A 19,654-nucleotide genomic window follows, 5' to 3' on the forward strand; every position below is an offset into this window, starting at 1 on the left:
TTGAGCAGGACTGAACTCCTCAGAACTCCTGAACTGAACTCCTTTGCTCCCCTGAGCAGAACTCCTTCTAGATGTTTCCACCGTTCTTTTTATACTGCTCTCTCAGTCCTCCCCTAAACTACTTCCTCCACCCACCTCCTCTACTTAGTTCCACCCTTCTAACAGGGACCAGGCCTGTGCTCTCCCTTTGGAGCTATCTGGACCTTCCCTCAGGAGTGGTGTGTGTTGGATGTGAGTGTGTGGGTACCGTGTAGTGCTCCCTCTTTACCAGAGAGTGGGGTGTCACACCTCTGGCTGAGATGCAGTACCTCTGTGGCGACTGGACCCGCAGGGGCACCACACATACCAGAATTGGGGATGAGGGGGCGATGCATACCAGGATTAGGGATGAGGGGGCCATGAATACCAGGATTGGGGGATGAGGGGGCCATGCATACCAAGATTGGGGATAAGGGTGCCATGCATACCAGGATGAGGGATGAGGGGGCCATGCATACCAGGATTGGGGATGAGGAAGCAATGCGTACAAGGATTGGGGATGAGGGGGCCATGCATACCAGGATTGGGGATGAGGGAGCAATGTGTACCGGGATGGGGAAATTTACCAGTAGCTGCTGCATTTCCAACCCTAGGCTTATACTCAAGTCAATAAGGTTTCCCAGATTTTTGTGGTAAAATTAGGTACCTCGGCTTATACTCTGGTCTGCTTATTTAAAATATATGCTATTTTAAAATCAGTGAGTAAGTGGTGCCCATAATACTGCAGAACTGTGGGGTGTTACTATATGGGAGTTGCATTTTACCCTATGAGGTGTTTAATATACTGTATGGAGGACTATGGGGAGTGCATTATATTCTATGGAGGACTATGGGAAGTTCATTATACTATATGGAGGATTATGGGGGGCGCATAATACTATATGAAGAATTATCGGTGGCGTATTATACTATATGGAAGACTATGTGGGGCCATTATAATATTTTGAGGGCTATGTGTGGGGCCATTATACTGTATGAAAGCAATTATACGGTGTGAAGGTTTGTGTGGGGTCCATCGTACTGTTTGGAGGGCTGTGTGGGGCCATTATACTGTTTGGAGGGCTAGTGTGGGCCATAATACTGTATGAAGGCCCATTATACTGTATGGAGGGCTGTATGGGGGTCACAGTTGAGGGATCATACTGTGTTAATGTCACCATACTTTGCCTTGGGAGTTGAAGTGGGGTACAATAGGGTCATTATACTGTGCATGTGGAGGCTAATATGGAGGAATTCACCATGGGGGTATCATACTGTGTTTGGGCACTTTTATTGGCATCATACTTTATGGGGGCAATGAAAGAGGAATCCTGAACTTCAGCAGGAGGAAAATTATTATGTAAAGGCTGGAAAATGGTGAGATCTGCTCTTCTGTGACACAGACAAATATTTATTTATTTTTTGTGGGGAGGAGGGCCCAATTAGAGCTTCTGCTATGGGGCCCCATGATTTCTATGTAAGCCCCTGCTTGTGGTATTTATGACACGCCCCTGGACCGTGGGGTACTCGGTACACAGGCCGTGACCCAGGGCGGTCAATAAAAGGGGAATTTGGAAAAGGGGAATAAAGTTTTTATAGTTAATGTTCGTGACGCCACCTGTGGTATGCGGCTATATGGGGTCGCCGCTGCGGTGCAGATCCTCTGGAGCAGATGGTGAGGCAGCAGAGTTGGTTCAGCTCTCCACAGGTAGAGCTAAGCTCCAGGGCAGTGTAGATGGTGACTTGGTAGATGTTGCTGTGAAATGTGGTGCAGGTGATGGGGCAGATGATAATTCTAGGACACAGTGGGGGTGCAGTCTTCAAGATTTACTCACAGTTGTCAGACTCCAGGTTCCCAGCACCAGGGTAACCTGCCACGCCGTCCTGTGTTCACCAAGGGAGGGGTTCAGCAATCCCTCAGGAATCTCAAGAGTACTTAATGGGACCCCATGCTGTGTGCCTTCCACGGTCGTCTTCTTGCGCTGGCTCTCACCCTCCTGCCCTGCGCCTCGCAACCAGTGTCCCAAGCCAGTAGCCTTGGATTTTGACGGGCAACCTGCAGTCCCCTGAATCCTACCCGGCCACCTTTTTGGCAATATAGTTGCGGTAGTGAGCAGCTGCACCCTTAAAGTACAGTAGCCTCCTGTTCCTAGCTGAGCCTTGTAGTTCTCCACTAGTTAGGGGCCGGTCCCCTCTGCCGGCTGATCCCTCCACGTCCGTGTAGATTCGGGTGCACGGGTGGCATCCACACTTTCCGTGCCCCTGAGATCCCCTCTGTTCCTCTTGGAGCCTTCCCTCTGCTCCCATCCTCTTCCAGCCTGTCCTCCTGCGCCTCTCCGTCTAGGCCAGCTCATCTCTCCTCTCTGAGCAGAGCTCCTCCAGAGCTCCTGCTCCAACTCCTTCTCCTCTGTCTGACTGGTTTTCTCTGCCTGTTTCTAGATGGTTCCTTGCTTTCTTATACTCCTTCTGAAGGTGCTCCCCTGAACTACTTCCTCCACTCACACCCACTACTTGGTTCCCCTCTCTAGGTTCCCCCCACTTCCAACCAGGGACAGGGCTCAGCATAAGCCAGTGCATCTTGCCCCGCTTGCTGGTCTGGAATGGTGTAGTGTTGGTGCAGGTGGGTGGGTCCCGGGCAGTACTCCCTCCTTACCTGAGAGTGGGCTACCACACCTCTGGGTGAGATGCAGTACCTCTGTGGCGACTGAACCCACAGGAGCGCCACATACCCCCCTGGTAAAACACAGCTCGTCCGCGGGCTGGAACAGAGTAAAAACAAGGTATTTTAGACATACAAAATTTTTAGAATGCATCACTTAGAAGAACGATCATAACTTTTTCTTCCCTTTATGGGAGGCACATTTTCTTAAACATTACTGGTTTCTATTAGCATATAAAACGTTATAAAAGCATTTTCAATAACATTCTCCACATATAAAACATTTTTATCACTTTTCAAGTAAGTTCAGCAAACTGTAGTGAGATCTGTAACCGGGTGTCCATCTCACTTGATAAGGTGCAACATGAGCGACATGAGGGACCCGTCCGAAAACCCTCAACGTAGGCCCTGGGCGTGGCTGCAGGGCTTAGGTGATCCTGCTGTTGGACCACGTCTTCGGCCACACCAAACTGGTTTTTGTTCTGCGGTCTGTATAAAACCAATAAGAAGCACCTTAAGAAGTGCAAACTATTTACAAATAAAAGTCCTGGCTGTTCACTGTCCACAACCTATCAGTCCTTGTACCTTAACCGGGTACACTAAACAAATGGACGAACTTTTTAAACACACACAGTGATCATTACAATACCCTTCCAGGTAACTATATACAGTTCAACTTTCAAACAGGGAGTTCAATAGTGGTGCTCCCTCCTGGGAAACACCAGTCTGCTGTAGGCTGGCCCAGCCGGGTCATCAGCTTCGGACGGCAGGGGTACAGTTTCCTCCTCCAACACTTGATGGACGTGTAGGGCGTACCACCCCCTTTCTCCATGGTGACGGGTGTAGGTAACCCTGTCTCCAGGGTACTTAGCTGCAGCTGGAGCAGAAGCTGCTTGTGGACGGCCAGGGTCAGCGACACCAGAAGTCAGGGGCATGTCCTCCGCGCTCACCTTCTGCACATCAAGTGCGTACCACCCCCTCTCTCCTGAGTATTGTGGTAACCAGGCCGCTCCTGGGATGTATGGCATAGACAGTGGCGCTATGAGGGCTGCGGCAGCACCCGCTGTTGGAGCTTCTCCTAAGGTGGGCATCTTTCTTCCCCCCCTAGTTCACCCTTGCCGGGGTAGGACTCACCGCTCTGGAGTCTTACGTCGTCGCACCTTGCACAGCTGGTCACCGAGACTGCTCTGCTGATCACTGTACAGCCGCACTCTTGCTGCACAGCTTCTCACACTTGTATTGTATTCACAGAGCTGCAGCAGCTGGGATCACACATCACAGGGCTCCAGCAGCTGGATGGATGGGATGGATGGATGGGATCACACACCACAGAGCTGCAGCAGCTAGATGGATGAGATCACACAGCCCTCTGCAGGGGGAGGAGACAATTTCCCCCCTCAGTTTGATGCAAAGGGGAAGGCTGGCACCTTTCAGCCTGAGTGACAGACAACTTTGGTACAGTCTATGCAAGTGGGAGGGGCCTATTTTGGCTCTGTTTCTGAGGCTCCGCCCACAATGGGACACCCCACATATTAACTCCGCATGTGCTACAGTAATGGCTGCAGTTTATACAGTTATACACAGTCTTTGTGGCACACAGGACCCGTTTATACCGGGCTTCAAATCCTGTTCGTGACGCCACGAATGACGCACCCCCTGGGCCGTGGAGTACTCGGTAGCCGGGCTGGTCGAGGCTGGGGGATGTCATGGTGGCAGTGACCCGGTCCGTGACCCAGGGTGGTCAATAAAAGGGAAATTTGGAAAAGGGGAATAAAGTTTTTATAGTTAATGTTAGTGACGCCACCTATGGTATGCGGCTATATGGGGCTGCCACTGCGGTGCAGATCCTCTGGAGCTGATGGTGAGGCAGCAGAGTTGGTTCAGCTCTCCACAGGTAGAGCTAAGCTCCAGGGCAGTGTAGATGGTGACTTGGTAGATGTTGCTGTGAAATGTGGTGCAGGTGATGGGACAGATAATAATTCTAGGACACAGTGGTGGTGCAGTCTTCAAGATTTACTCACAGTTGTCAGACTCCAGGTTCCCAGCGCCAGGGTAACCTCCCACGCCATCCTGTGTTCACCAAGGGAGGGGTTCAGCAATCCCTCAGGTATCTCAAGAGTACTTAACGGGACCCCATGCTGTGTGCCTTCCTCGGTCGTCTTCCTGCGCTGGCTCTCACCCTCCTGCCCTGCGCCTCGCAACCAGTGTCCCAAGCCGGTAGTCTTGGATTTTGACGGGCAACCTACAGTCCCCTGAATCCTACGCAGCCACCTTTTTGGCAATATAGTTGCGGTAGTGAGCAGCTGCACCCTGAAAGTACAGTAACCTCCTGTTCCTAGCTGAGCCTTGCAGTTCTCTACTAGTTGGGGGCCGGTCCCCTCTGCGGGCTGATCCCTCCACGTCCATGTAGATTCGGGCGCACGGGTGTCATCCGCACTTCCCGTGCCTTTGGGATCCCCTCAGTTCCTCTTGGAGCCTTCCCTCTGCTCCTGTCCTTCTCTGTCTGACTGGTTCTCTCTGCCTGCTTCTAGATGGTTCCTTGCTTTCTTATACTCCTTCTGAACGTGCTCCCCTGAACTACTTCCTCCACTCACACCCACTACTTGGTTCCCCCTCTCTAGGTTCCCCCCACTTCTAACCAGGGACAGGGCTCAGCATAAGCCAGTGCATCTTGCCCGGCCTGCTGGTCTGGAATGGTGTAGTGTTGGATGCAGGTGGGTGGGTCCCGGGCAGTACTCCCTCCTTACCTGAGAGTGGGAAACCACACCTCTGGGTGAGATGCAGCACCTCTGTGGCGCCTGAACCCGCAGGGGCGCCACATTTACCCCCCTCTTCCTCCCTACTTTTCATCACTTATTAAACTTAGAAAAGTACATGCTACTGGACATTAACCGGAATCTTGTATTTGAGTTTGTTTTATTCTTGTAAAATACAAATTACAAAAGAATTACTAAGGAAAAAAATTTTTTTGGACTAAATTATTTATCAATCGACTCTGTTCCCCTTGCTCTATAATATAGTGTCTGCAGATTGGACTGCATTTTCGTGGTGACAAATTCCCTTTAATTTTATTATCTTTGATACCACATAGGTAATCTTCAACTCAACAGACCCTGCTAAATACAGATACACCAAAAATATCAAAAATGTGCTTCACTGTATAGTTGCCATCTAAAAAAGGGCAATTTTTCAGGTGTGAATAACCATTTAAGCACCCTCCTTAAAAATTCCTTTTAGAAAGGTTAATTCATGTATTCAATTTGGATTAGACTGAATCTTCTGTCTGTAAGAAAAAAAAAGCCTTTTCTGATATTTAGCGAGATACAATTTAAAAAAAATAGATAACAGATCTAATAAATTAGGTGACTAATAGGAATTATTCTCATTTTATGTTGATGCTGTGAAATACCTGGGGTATATAAAGGGAATGTCCAGGACCAACATAATATAAGGTCAATAGAGGTTCCATACCCGACACCCCCCCCCCTCACCCAAATTAGCTTATATCTTCTGGCAATGGCTGCATATAAGCAATGGGTAATAATAAGCTGTATTTCTCAGCAGCGACCACTGAACAATGTACAGAGATGGACTTCATTTCGCATTCTTCCAATTGTCATGGCACTCACATGATGCAGTTTGGCAATTTCCTTGGCCGAGAGATCACTATTTGTGTTGAGCGAGCAGTAAAATGCTCGGGTGCTCGAAGCTCGGGCCGAGCTCACCGTGGTACTTGGGTGCTCGACCCGAGCAACGAGCCTAATGTTAGTCTATGAGAGACCAGAGCAATTTTGCGGCGGCACCCCTGGCAGTCTGTAGAAAGCCTAAAAAGTGCCCAAAACGATAGTGACAGTGCTCAAATGACATGGGGACAGCATGGGGATCGCCCCAGGAAGCATTTCTGACCCCCAGGTCACTGCTGTCAACAACATGGTCAGAGGTATTAAGCAACTTTAACGGACTCACAATAAAACGTTCAAAAACTAAACTGAAACTGTTTTCTTGTGAAATATGTTAAGGAACATCCTTTCCACAGTAAAGACTTGTGTATAAGGTAAAATAAATAACCAAAAACAAAAGTTTTTGCACTTTCGTATTGCTTTCAACCGTGACAAATGCATTCACCGGGAAATGTCATTTTAACATTTTACAACCTTATCTGGCCATGTGCTGTGTGACACATGCATACAGTGCTGAAAAGACATGGGAACAGCATGGGGAAGACCCCTGGAAGCATCTCTGACACCCAGGTCACTGCATAAAGTGTGCCCATCAGAAGTGATCCTTGCCGCATCAGAAGATGCAGACTTGCAACTATCCCCGTGCAAGTCCTTGTCCCAGGGCAGTGTTCAATTGTACCTCTCCCATTCCTTGCAATGCAAGCGCAAATATGCAGCCAACCACCCACCCACCCGCAGGCTACAATACTATACTGCTAGCTTGCACTTGAAATGGGGCCTTTTAGTTTGGAGGAGGCCAAAGCTGGCCACTACCTCATGGCTGCGTCGGAGGCGAGGTCTCCATACTCAGTCCCCAGCCGCCACTATTTGTCCAGGGAACCTTCCCCACACTTTTCTTAGCCTGGCCTGCTTTAGGGCAGCATTGGACGAGCCCACCAGACAACCAGAGACTCCTCCGGTGGGCCCTGGCTTCTCCATCAGGGGAGTTGAGAGTGCCAAGGTGAGGAGCATGATGATGATGATAGAAGTTAGCATCTGCTTTGTTTTCTTGGAATGCAAGCGTAAGTGTGCAGCCTGCCACCCACCCACCCCCAGGCTGCAATACCATACTGCTAGCTTGCTTGCACTTGAAATGAGGCCTTTTAGGCTTGTGGAGGCAGATGCCGGCCACCATGTCATGGCTGCGTCGGCGGCCTGGTATCCATACTCAGTCCCCAGCCGCCCGGCGGCCGGGTGTCCACACTCGGTCCCCAGCCGCCAGGGGGTGGCTGGGTGTCTATACTCGGTCCCCAGCCGCCCCTATTTGTCCCGGTGCGCCTTACACACAAGCGCGCATACCAAAACATTGCCTGTGCCCTCCCCAGTGCATTTAGTGGGAAGGACAGCCTAACCACAAACATGTGGACAAGTGAATGTGACCAGGGATGGTCCATCTCACTGACGCCTTCACATTGGGTTAATATTGTGGAAGCCGGGACACAGTTGTACACTGGGATGCAACACGTCCTCCAGACATAGAGGATTGCGGGTCCTGGGTCAATCAGGCTTCAACACAAAGTTCAGAAAGTAGACAGCAGCAGTGGTCGGCCTCCTACACAACGAGTAAATTATTCTTGATCATGAGGCCATCCATCTCCTTAGCTTTCTGTTCCTTTGAATGCAAGCGCGTGTATGTAGTAGCGGCTAGGCCTGAGGTGGTCAGCGTTTTGGCGCATATCCTACCTCCTCCGAGGATTGCTGGATGTTTTCCTGCTACTATCCCAGTTCTATGACTCCCGTTAAAACTAAGCTTCAGGCGATGAATAAAGGTGGTGGCAAAGGAGAAAGAGCAGGAGGAACAGGGACCATTCACATCAATATCAGGCCAGTCAACCACGCATGTCTTGTAGGATATGTTTCTGTACCAAAAGGAGTGATTCGGCTACACAGTTATAGGGCATACAGTGAGTGCAATGCCTACCAAAAATTTTGAGGCACTCCAATGCCCCTTGGAAGTGACATGGAGGTCAGAGGGCCTTAACTAAACCGTTTTTTCCATTTAAAGCAACTGGGTCTCCTGAACACTGTTGGCCTAAGCAGTGAATGAAAGGCTTTCCAAAAATTATGAGGTACTGCAATGCCCCTTGAAACAGACGTGGATTACAGCATACTAAAAACCTTCTACCCATTTATGGGGAGTGGGTCGCCCTTAGTGTTCGCCTATGCATTGAAATGCCCCGTGGAAGAGACGTGGAGTTCAGAATGGTTTTACAAGACGGTTTTAATGCCCCTTGGAAGAGACGTGGAGGTCCCAGTGGAATAAAAAAACAATATCAATGCCCCTTGGAAGAGTGGTTGAGGTACCAGTGGAATAAAAAGACAATATCAATGCCCCTTAGAAGAGTGGTGGAGGTCCCAGTGGAATAAAAAGATAATATCAATCCCCCTTGGAAGAGTGGTGGAGGTTACAGTGGAATAAAAAGACAATATCAATGCCCCTTGGAAAAGTGGTGGAGGTCGCAGTGGAATAAATAGACAATATCAATTCCCCTTGGAAGAGTGGTGGAGGTCACAGTGGAATAAAAAGACAATATCAATGCCCTTTGGAAGAGTGGTGGAGGCCCCAGTGGAATAAAAAGACAATATCAATGCCCCTTGGAAGAGTGGTGGAGGTTACAGTGGAATAAAAAGACAATATCAATGCCCCTTGGAAGAGTGGTGGAGGTCGCAGTGGAATAAATAGACAATATCAATGCCCCTTGGAAGAGTGGTGGAGGTCGCAGTGGAATAAAAAGACAATGTCAATGCCCCTTGGAAGAGTGGTGGAGGTCCCAGTGGAATAAAAAGACAATATCAATGACCCTTGGAAGAGACGTGGAGGTCACAGTAGCTTAACAAGATGGTTTTAATGCCCCTTGGAAGAGACGTGGAGGTCACAGTGGAATAAAAAGACAATATCAATGCCCCTTGGAAGAGTGGTGGAGGTCCCAGTGGCAGAAAAAGACAATATCAATGCCCTTTGGAAGAGTGGTGGAGGTTACAGTGGAATAAAAAGACAATATCAATGCCCCTTGGAAGAGACGTGGAGGTCACAGTAGCTTAACAAGATGATTTTAATGCCCCTTGGAAGAGACGTGGAGGTCACAGTGGAATAAAAAGACAATATCAATGCCTCTTGGAAGAGATGTGGACGTCCCAGTGGAATAAAAAGACAATATCAATGACCCTTGGAAGAGACGTGGAGGTCACAGTAGCTTAACAAGAACATTTTAATGCCCCTTACAAGAGCCATGCAGTACAGCATATTAAAAACATTATTCCCATTATTGGGGAGTGTGTCTCCCATAGTCTTTGCCTATGCCTTCCAAGCAAAAGCTGCCAAAAATTAGGGCGGAGGAACTTGCAATGCCCCTTACAAGAGCCATGTAGTACAGCATATTAAAAACATTATTCCCATTATTGGGGAGTGGGTCTCCCATAGTCTTTGCCTATGCCTTCCAAGCAAAAGCTGCCAAAAATTAGGATGGAGGAATTTGCAATGCCCCTTACAAGAGCCATGCAGTACAGCATATTAAAAACATTATTCCTATTATTGGGGAGTGGGTCTCCCATAGTCTTTGCCTATCCCTTCCAAGCAAAAGCTGCGAAAAATTAGGACGGAGGAACTTGCAATGCTGGCAACACGGACCATGGTGACCCTGGTGGTATAGTGGTGGTGGAGGCTGAGGATAAGGAGAAGAGTAAAAAACAGCCGAAATGAGGAAGAGTATACCCATGTGTGGGTGTGAAACGGTGCATGGGAATACACCTTCCGAAATAACACAGTGGATTTGACTTTATGTTACTCTGCTGTCATTTGGTGGTGATGAGAAGTCTGGCCCAATCCAGCCCTTGTTCATTTTGATAAGGGTCAGCTTGTCAGCATTGTCAGTTGACAGGCGAGTGCGCTTATCAGTTATAATTCCTCCAGCGGCACTAAAAACACGCTCCGATAACACGCTAGCGGCAGGGCAGGCCAGGACCTCCAAGGCGTACAGAGCGAGTACATTCCAAGTGTCCAGCTTGGATACCCAATAATTAAAAGGCACAGAGGAATCACAGAGGATGCTGGTACGGTCGGCAAGGTACTCCCTCACCATCTTTTGAAACTTTCCACTCCTTGTGAGAGTACCCCACGCCTCAGGGCCTGTAAGCTGGGCGGGTCTTAGAAAACTGTCCCAGAAAGTTGACAGTGTTCCCCTGCCTCTGCTGGATTGGAGTTGCATCTCTCTTGCCTGTACGCCTTGGTTGGGCAACGAACTGTGACCTCTGCCGCTAGCGTGTTCAGATGAGAATTTTTTTTAACAGTTCTGCAGCAAGGGCCTTCTGGTACTGCCCCATTTTTGTAGACCTCTCCACCTCAGGAATAAGAGAGTGAAAGTTCCCCTTGTAGCGGGGGTCTAAAAGTGTCACCAACCAGTAATGACTGTCACCCAACATTTTGACAACGCGAGGGTCAAGGTTAAGGCAGGGTAACATAAAATCAGCCATGCATGCCAGACTGGTAACAGGCAAGACTTCCGTGTCCTCACCAAGATGACGACTGACCATGCTCTCCTCCTCCTCCTCCCCCCTGTCCTCAGGCCACCCACGCTGAACCGACGGTATGACAGTTGTACAGGTACTACCGTCTACAGCGCATGATACCAGCTCCTGTTCTTCCTCCTCCTCCTCCTCTCCCTCATTTTCCCCCAATGCACATTGGGATGAGATGAGGCTGGGCTGTGTGTAATCGCTACGGCTTCTTGATCCATCTCATCATACTCTGGCTGCAATGCCTCCTCTTTAATTCTCTGCAGAGAGCGTTGCAAAAGACAGACAAGTGGGATGCTGTCGCTAATGATGGCGTCATCGCCACTCACCATCTTGGTGGACTCCTCAAAGTTTGTCAGGATGGTACATATGTCAAACATCCAGGTCCACTCCTGAGGTCTTATGTATGAAGTCTGACCTGAATATTGACGGCCTTGTTGCAGCTGGTACTCCACAACTGCTCTCTTCTGCTCACAAATGCAACATGTGGAGGGTAGAGTTCCAACGTGTGGGGACATCACACACCAGTCGGTGTGCCGGAAGCTGCAAACGCTGCTGCAACACAGCAAGGGCGGCGGAAGCTGTAGCCGACTTCCGAAAATGAGCTGACAGGCGGCGTACTTTGACGAGCAGTTCTGGCAACTTGGGGTACGATTTAAGAAACCGCTGAACCACGAGGTTAAGCACATGAGCCTGGCATGGTACGTGTGTGATCTCGCCTCGCCTCAGAGCCGCCACCAGGTTACGGCCATTGTCACACATGACCATGCCTGGATGTAGGTTCAGCGGTCTCAGCCACAGATCTGCCTGCTCTTTCACAGCTGTCCACAACTCACAAGCAGTGTGAGGTTTATCACCTAAGCTTATGAGTTTCAGCACAGCCTGTTGCCGCTTGGCTGAGGCAGTACTGCAGTGCTTCCAGCTTGTAACTGATGTGGTGATATCTGAGATGGAGGCTGAACATGAGGAGGAGGAGGATGATGCGCAGGAGCTGTACACTGTGGGGGCAACTCTGACTGACATAGGGCCCGCAATCCTCGGAGTGGGGAGGATGTGTTCAGTCCCAAGGTCCGACTGGGTCCCGGCTTCCACTATGTTTACCCAGTGTGCCATCAGGGAGATGTACCGTCCCTGGCCACAAGCACTTGTCCACGTGTCCGTTGTCAGATGGACTCTCCCAGCAACTGCGTTGTTGAGGGCCCGGCAGATGTTTTGGGACACGTGCTTGTGTAGTGCGGGGATGGCACACCGGGCAAAATAGTGTCGGCTGGGGACCGAGGGACGGCCACCGCCATAAGGTTGCGGAAGGATTCCGTCTCCACCAGCCTAAAAGGCAGCATTTCCAACACAAGCAGTCGTGAAATGTGCGAATTTAGGACTGTGGCCTGTGGGGCGTTGGCTGCGAACTTGCGCTTTCGTTCAAAGGTCTGGAATATGGACAATTGAACGCTGCGGTGGGACGTGGGCGTGGACGTTGATTCTGTTGTTTGAGAAACTGCCATAGCAAGTGAAGACTGAGAGGAGGGGGCATCTTTGCATGCAGTATGGACAGGGGATTGCCTTGCACGAACAACAGGGGGTTCTCTTACATGCACAACAGCGGAAGAAGCAGTGGTGACACCCGCTGACACTGGTCGTGGACCCTGGGGTTCACCCCACAAAGTCAGGTGCTTTGCTGACATGTGCCTGATCATGCTGGTGGTGGTCAGGTTGGTAGTTTTGTCACCCCTGCTGATGCTGGCCTGGCAGGTGGTACAAATGGCCTTTTTGGGGTTATCAGCAGAGCCTTTAAAAAAATTCCAGACTCTGGAAGACCTACCGGTTGTACTGGCAATGTCCCTCGTGTTGGTGTTACGGGGAACGGTTGCCCGCATTCTGTCTGCGGCCACCACACTGCTTCTTCCTGCCTGTTGGGGTACTCTGCCTCCCTCCCCCTGTGTGCTGCTGGCCTCGCTCTGCGTGTCCTCCTGCCACTTTGGGTCAGTTACTAGATCATCCACCACCTCCTCCTCTTCCACTTCCGCACCACGGTCCTCCTCCTCACTTCGTGGCAATTGTGTCTCGTCATCGTCCACCTCGTGACAAATTGGTAGCGTCGCCTTCCTGTGGCCGTGGCTGTTCAAATATTTGGCCATCGCTACATGGGATCTCCTCTTCCACCACTTCAAGCGGAGCAAGCGAGGGGCCCAAATATGGAATTGGACCAGTGAACAGCTCTTCAGAGTGTCCAACTCAGGGATCAGTTGCTGTCTGACGACACTCGGCATGGTGGGAGGAAGGAGCATCAGGGTGAGGAGGAGTATGCGGTCGAGACTCACGGCTACTAAGACTTGACCGTGTGGAAGACAGACCGGAGGTGGTGGTGCCCAGTTGACTGGAAGTGTTATCTGCTATCCAATTAATAACCTGTTCACACTGATCAGTTGGCAATAGTGGTGTTGTTTTGTGCTTCCCTAGTAATTCGGTCAAGAACTGGAAGCGAGAAGATGTGGCTGTTGGTTGTGGCACATTTTCACCTTGGCCACGGCCCCGTCCTCTGCACGCACCATCACCAGAATGTCCAGTTCCACGTCCCTTGCCACGCGCCTTGCCCATTGTAAATTAATTAAAATAGCTTACACTCGCACTATCAATTGCAAAAAGGTGGATAACACCCAGATTTGAACCGTGGAAGAGGAAAACCACAGTTCTAGTTCTCTGGCCTACACCAGAATCTTTTAAACAGATATATTTGTGTCTGAACAGTCAGCGAGACACTCAAAATGTTTTCTTTTATGGAAAAAAGGCAAAAAGGTGGATTACACCCTGATTTGAACCGTGGAAGAGGAAAACCACAGTTCTAGTTATCTGGCCTACACCAGAATCTTTAAAACAGATATATTTGTGTCTGAACAGTCAGCGAGACACTCAAACTGTTTTTTTGATGGAAAAAAGGCAAAAAAGTGGATAATGCAGAGATTTGAACCGTGGAACTGCAAAACCACAGTTCTAGTTATCTGGCCGAAACCAGACTCTTTTAAACAGATATATTTGTGTCTGAACACTCACAGACACACTCAATTTTTTTTTTTTGGGGGGGGGGGAATACCAAAAGATTAATAAAACGGGTATTTGTACAGTCTGACTGAGGAAAAAAGAAAGAGGATTTAGATGAAAAAAAGGATTTTTCCTGGCCCCTGAGACCTGGGGCTAAGTCTAGCAATTTGAGCAGCAGCAGCACACAGGACTGTAATGCAGTGTTTGTTGGTATAATTACTGCGTCTCCTATACAGCCTGCCTGCCTGTCTGATATCTGGGATGGATATTAGTCCTCAGAAGGACTATTTGTTTGATTTTGCAGGCTTTAGAGACCCTACACTACCTATTTCGCAGTATAAATCTCTCCCTAGCTCAGCAGCACTCTCCCTACACTGTCTGATCCGGAGCGACTGTGTCCAAGATGGCGGCGCCCGGTTTTAAATACTCGAGGTGACGCTGTGCGGCCAGCCAATCACTGTAATGCCCACAACCAACATGGCTGCGGCATTACAGTGACTGGCTGGCAATCCCTGCATATTCATTGGCTCTGTAAAGAGCGCCAAACCTGCAGGGCGGAGACCCGCGCTCCTGCCCGAGTAACCCGAAAATGCTCGGTGCTCACCGAATATCCCGAGTAGTGAGATGCTCGGGCGAGTACCGAGCAGTGTCGAACATGCTCGCTCAACACTAATCACTATCAATGAGCTGTTTCTCTTTTCTTGGGAAATCTTCTTTATGGCTGCTCCTCAATTTGGACAAGTGACCTTTTGCTTGGGAATCAACCTAATAACACACTGAGATATTAGGGAATGTGAGAACAGGTTGTATCTTGTAGTATAAAGTGTACGGCAGCAGGGTTTCCGCCAGTGAATTTAGTGAGACAGTGACCCAGCCAAGTTAGGTAAAACTTCCTTTATTGTCCAAATACTGCACATATGAAATTGCTCACCTCCAGATCGCAGCCGGACATGCGTAAAGATCAGCACCACTGGCTTCAGGTTGACAGGTCATTTTTACTTTGCAATGAATATCTGAAACACAAAACCCCCTCAAAAAAACAGTGGTGGAATTGTGTTAATTCACTGCAATTTGATATTGCACTGCGAGGAGGGGCACCATTTCAATATTTTAATCCTCTGGTAGCTGGTAATCTGAAATCATTCCTGTTCCCAATGATATGGACAAATAATTACATGTTTGGGAAAATAGTAAGAGTTTGGCCATGGCCTCACTATCAGTATTTGGTCAGTATTCAGTCAGTATTTTTTCTCAGGACTGGCAGCCAAAACGAGGTGAGGAACAATCAGAGAAAAGGTATAATAGAAACAAGTCACCAATTCTGCATTTATCACCCACTCCTGGTTTTGGCTCCCACGCCTAAGAAAAAATACTGACCAAATACTGATAGTGGGGCCGTGGCCTTTGGCAAAGACTGTCGCATGAAGACAGAATAAGCCTTTTATTTGTTCCTATGTGTAGAGAATACTTGTAGGGCTATGGATTTCCTTACTTTTCACATGAAAGTAATTTCACAATTGGTGTTGTAAATATACGAGCGCACACCCGAATGCATATGGTTATATTTACTTTGAAGTCATCTTACATAATGAGAAGCGAGACACAGACAAACTGTTTGTTAAAGCCATGCATCTGGCTTGCTTCTGAAAGAAAATGATTAACTTAGAGAATGTAATTTCTGAAGTATCGTCTTCTGTAAGTTATCCAAGATACTATCACCAAGGTGACAACAACAAATACAGTTCTGTTGAACATCTGAATAAATTATGCCACATTTAATAAAAGTATTCTAGATCTATATATAGTAGCTTTAAATGAATACTTCTTAAATTGTGACTTTTACCCCAGAAAAGGGCAAAACAATAATTTAGTAGTTACGTAGATCAGCAGCTAACGTTTGTCAATAGTTATCACTGAAAAGCCAACATCATTTTGTCCGTCTGATTTCCCATGTTCTGAATACTTTAGATTTTGACCTTAGACTTCTTATAATTCCACAGAGAGTGTACAAGGACAAACTTTGGTTCAGAGTCACGCTACACATTTAACAAATTTGTTGCATAGGTTTTTTTTAATCTCCAGTTTATATGATTATAGTAATATGGGTATCCCTTTGGAGAAAAGAACCCTGTATCCACCAAAGATTTTTTTTTGCAAATGTGTGCAAAAAGGAGTCCATTTTTCATCTGCTTTTGTTTTGTGTGTCAATTTTTAACGATTCATGCATCATCTGCTTTTTGCATGTGCAAAAAACATATGGAAGACGGCTGAAAATTGGGTTTTCCAACCCGTCTGGAAAAAAAGGCAGCACACAAATGGCATTTACTTAAAAGCTTGAGTTTTGCCAGAAATCAAATCGGTGTAGGACGTGTCCAGCTTTTTCATGCTAATCATCGATTTGAGCAAAAAAAATATATGTAAAAAGCCCCATAGACTTTAAAAGATCTTTGTGCTGTCTGTAGAAAACAAACATTGGGGTCGGAATAAGACTAAAGTCAACATTGCTGAAAATGTTACTAATATTTATATATTATATTAATAGCAGTAGTATTAATCTAACTTGTAATTCTGCCCACTGCTTTAATCAAAACTGATTAAGGGCACTTTCACATTGCATTGTTTAGACAAATTTCTCATCAGTATTTTTGCTGCAAAACCAGGAGTGGAACCTGGAGAGATAAGAAAGATTTGTACCTCATCTGTATTGTGGATCCTTTCCTTATTTTGACTTACAAACACTGACTAATCTACAGTATGTGAAAGTGACCTTCATCATGTTTATCATTGCACATGGTCATCCCAACGTTGTGTATGGTGCTGGACCGAGAAAGTTAACATTTTTATATACAAAACACTTTAACACTCAAACTTTCCAACTTTTCTCCTGAAAATTTTATAGACTTCCTATGTAAACCTATATTTTTAATAATTTAATTTCTAATGCTAAAGAATCTTATTTTTTCTCTAGGGAGAGCCAGGAATCCCAGGCACCAAAGGAGATGCAGGAATAATTGGACTTGCTGGCATTCCGGTACAAGATCAAAATTATATTCAGAATGAATGCAGTCTAACTTATTTTCTGTTCATTATGAATATAAGAAATAAGAGAAATATGACTTATTACTTGTATTCTTTTTTACACAGGGTTCATTTGGTACTCCTGGCAGTGTTGGAGAACTTGGGAATCCAGGAAAAAGAGGGAAAAAGGTTGGCTTTAAATTATTTTAAGAAATGGATAGTTATGATACTAGTTTTTCTGAGGAAATTAGCCCAAAATATGTTTTGGCATACCATGCAAACGTGTCAGTTGAACACACCATTGGGACTATAATCTTGTTTCTTTATTGATATCCAAAATTGAAGAGCTGATGAATTCCATTTTCCCCACATCATATAAAATTTTGGACAGAAATGTTAAGCAAACTACCATTGATGTGAATGGCCCTTTGCTTAGACAATTGCATTAACACTTGTATATGCTTGTATAACATATACTATGAAACGCAGAAAAGTTATGTTTTTGGGGGGAGGTTTAATCATGTACTACTTTAAAAAATAAGCACATAAAATAGGCAAAACAATTAAAACAATGCCAAAAAATCTTCCATGTAGCTCCTCATTTAATCCTGATTTGCTTTATAGTGCAATTAAAACAGAAAATGATTTAGAAAAACAAATCTTCTCTGTGTGATCAGCCTCTCATTGTAACAATCATGTGTCTGATTGCGAGACAACTTGTTGCAGCAGGAGTTCACACTTGCTCTGTCTGTGGTAGGACACAACAATCGTTAGTTCCTATCCCACAGTCGGTCTCTATCCAAAAATACAAAATCAGCGGTAAACTAACACTTCTGTTCTGCAGAATTTCTACAAAACTGTTTAGGTACATGCAAAGTCCTGCAGACTGACAGTGTAAATACGTTTATCTTCTCTTATATCTTTTATAACCAAATATAATTAAAAATTCTACCGCGCTGATATTTATTAAAGTATCTAACACGTCATGCAAGTTGTACCACAATTTCAAGAAGGCACCAAATTTTCGGTGAAAATTATTGGTCTAAAGAGGAGACATTAAAAAGAAAAGTGTCTAACATGTCTAGCAAAATGCACCAAATCTATTATAGCACCATTGTGATAAAGTAGGCAAATGTTCAGCCTGCCTGGTTTGATTTCAAGCCTTGTAAGTTTAAGACAGTGTAACGTGGCGTGGGGTGGTAGCCGTGGGTGAGGTACTCATCTCTTGCGCCCTGGCACGTTACATGAAGGTGGGGGTCATGGCTGGGTGTGTGGATTTATGCAGTGGGGGTGTTAAACCCTTGCAGGACACATGTAACTGATGACTTTGGTTTGCCAAGAACAGGTGTTAAATGGTTCAATGAGGGAGAACACCAGTCAAAAATAAACTTCTTACTCAGCGATAACTGGGAAGGGATTATATTATATTACCCTGGAGGGGCATGACTAAGCAGCTACCTTGGTTTTCACTGGAGCCTCTAGTGGTGAGGTCAGGCTTGTGCGGCAGGTGGCTGCCAGGTGCCACTCCAGGGCGACGTCTGGCAGTAGCTGCTGACTTCAAAGGGTAGAGACATTACTTCAGATTCTCAACATGGCAGGACAGCCACTTGGGACAAGTTCAGACTGTGCAGACAGGATGACAACTGGGACAGGTTCACTCTGTGCAGACAAGACGGCCACTGGGACAGATTCACAATGTGCTGACAGGACGGCCACTGGGACAGATTCAGACACATAGGTCTTTGGATAGCAGGCAGGTAAGCTGTGAGCTGGAGGCATTTACCATGTGTGCACGTGCTGCCCCTTTAAGAACACTAGGCACACCGCAGAGACATAGTGTGGCGTGAAATCCCAGAAAGTGACAGGAGGCAGGAGCACGTCGTGTGCAGCGCTGAGGACCAGGGTGGTGAGTAAGCTGGCATCCCTGCATGGAGGGAGAAAGAGACACCATGCAGGGGAACCGACAATGGCACTACAGATTCACGTGTCTTCAAGGGGGAACATGCCATTTCCATCTCCTTACAACAGTTATAATAAATCTGCTCCCTTGTATATAACATACAATGTTTAAATAAAAAATATTTTTTTCTGTTCTTTTGTAGGGAGAGCTGGGAGATTCTGGTGAGAAAGGAAACCCTGGGGATGAGGGGAGAAGAGGATTTATGGTTAGACATTTTATATATATTTATGTACACATGAAATGTTTTCAATATAGTAAACTAAAATCAGATGCCAGAAAGGTGAAGTGGTCCAATCACATTGCAATTATGTACAGTTTCTAGGGCCGCATTCTTTACTCCTCTGGTGATCTCCAGCAGTTCCCAGTTGCTTTCAAAGAGGTTTTCCCATTAACAAAGTTAATTTTAATCAATAGATTTTTGAATAATAAAAGTTCCACAATTGGATGTGTTTAAAAAAAATGGTCCTGTCCTAAGTGTTATGAATGTGTTCACACACTCACATGGGTAACGGTTGAAGGAAAGGACTTACAAAAGAGACACTGTACCTGCATCCAATTGGTCCATGTACAGAATAGGAAAGTCCCTAACCATGCAACTAAAAAACACCTCCTTGGACCTGGCTCCCTAAAAGGCCATTGAGGGATCTCTCGTTCTTCCTGAGGAACCAGAGGGGAGGCCACAACACAAATCCTACAAAGGGAAAGGAGAGCGTGCAGGGAGACACGAGAACT

General features: G+C 46.9%; 1 pseudogene; it reads left to right on the forward strand.

The window, feature by feature from the left end:
- Positions 1–19,654, forward strand: part of LOC141265248 (collagen alpha-6(VI) chain-like) — a 341,127-nt pseudogene that overhangs the window by 210,031 nt on the left and 111,442 nt on the right.

The sequence above is a fragment of the Phyllobates terribilis genome, unplaced genomic scaffold (genome assembly GCF_046119375.1).
Source record: "Phyllobates terribilis strain yellow unplaced genomic scaffold, ASM4611937v1 Scaffold_4__5_contigs__length_816908805, whole genome shotgun sequence".
Classification (NCBI taxonomy): Eukaryota; Metazoa; Chordata; class Amphibia; order Anura; family Dendrobatidae; genus Phyllobates; species Phyllobates terribilis.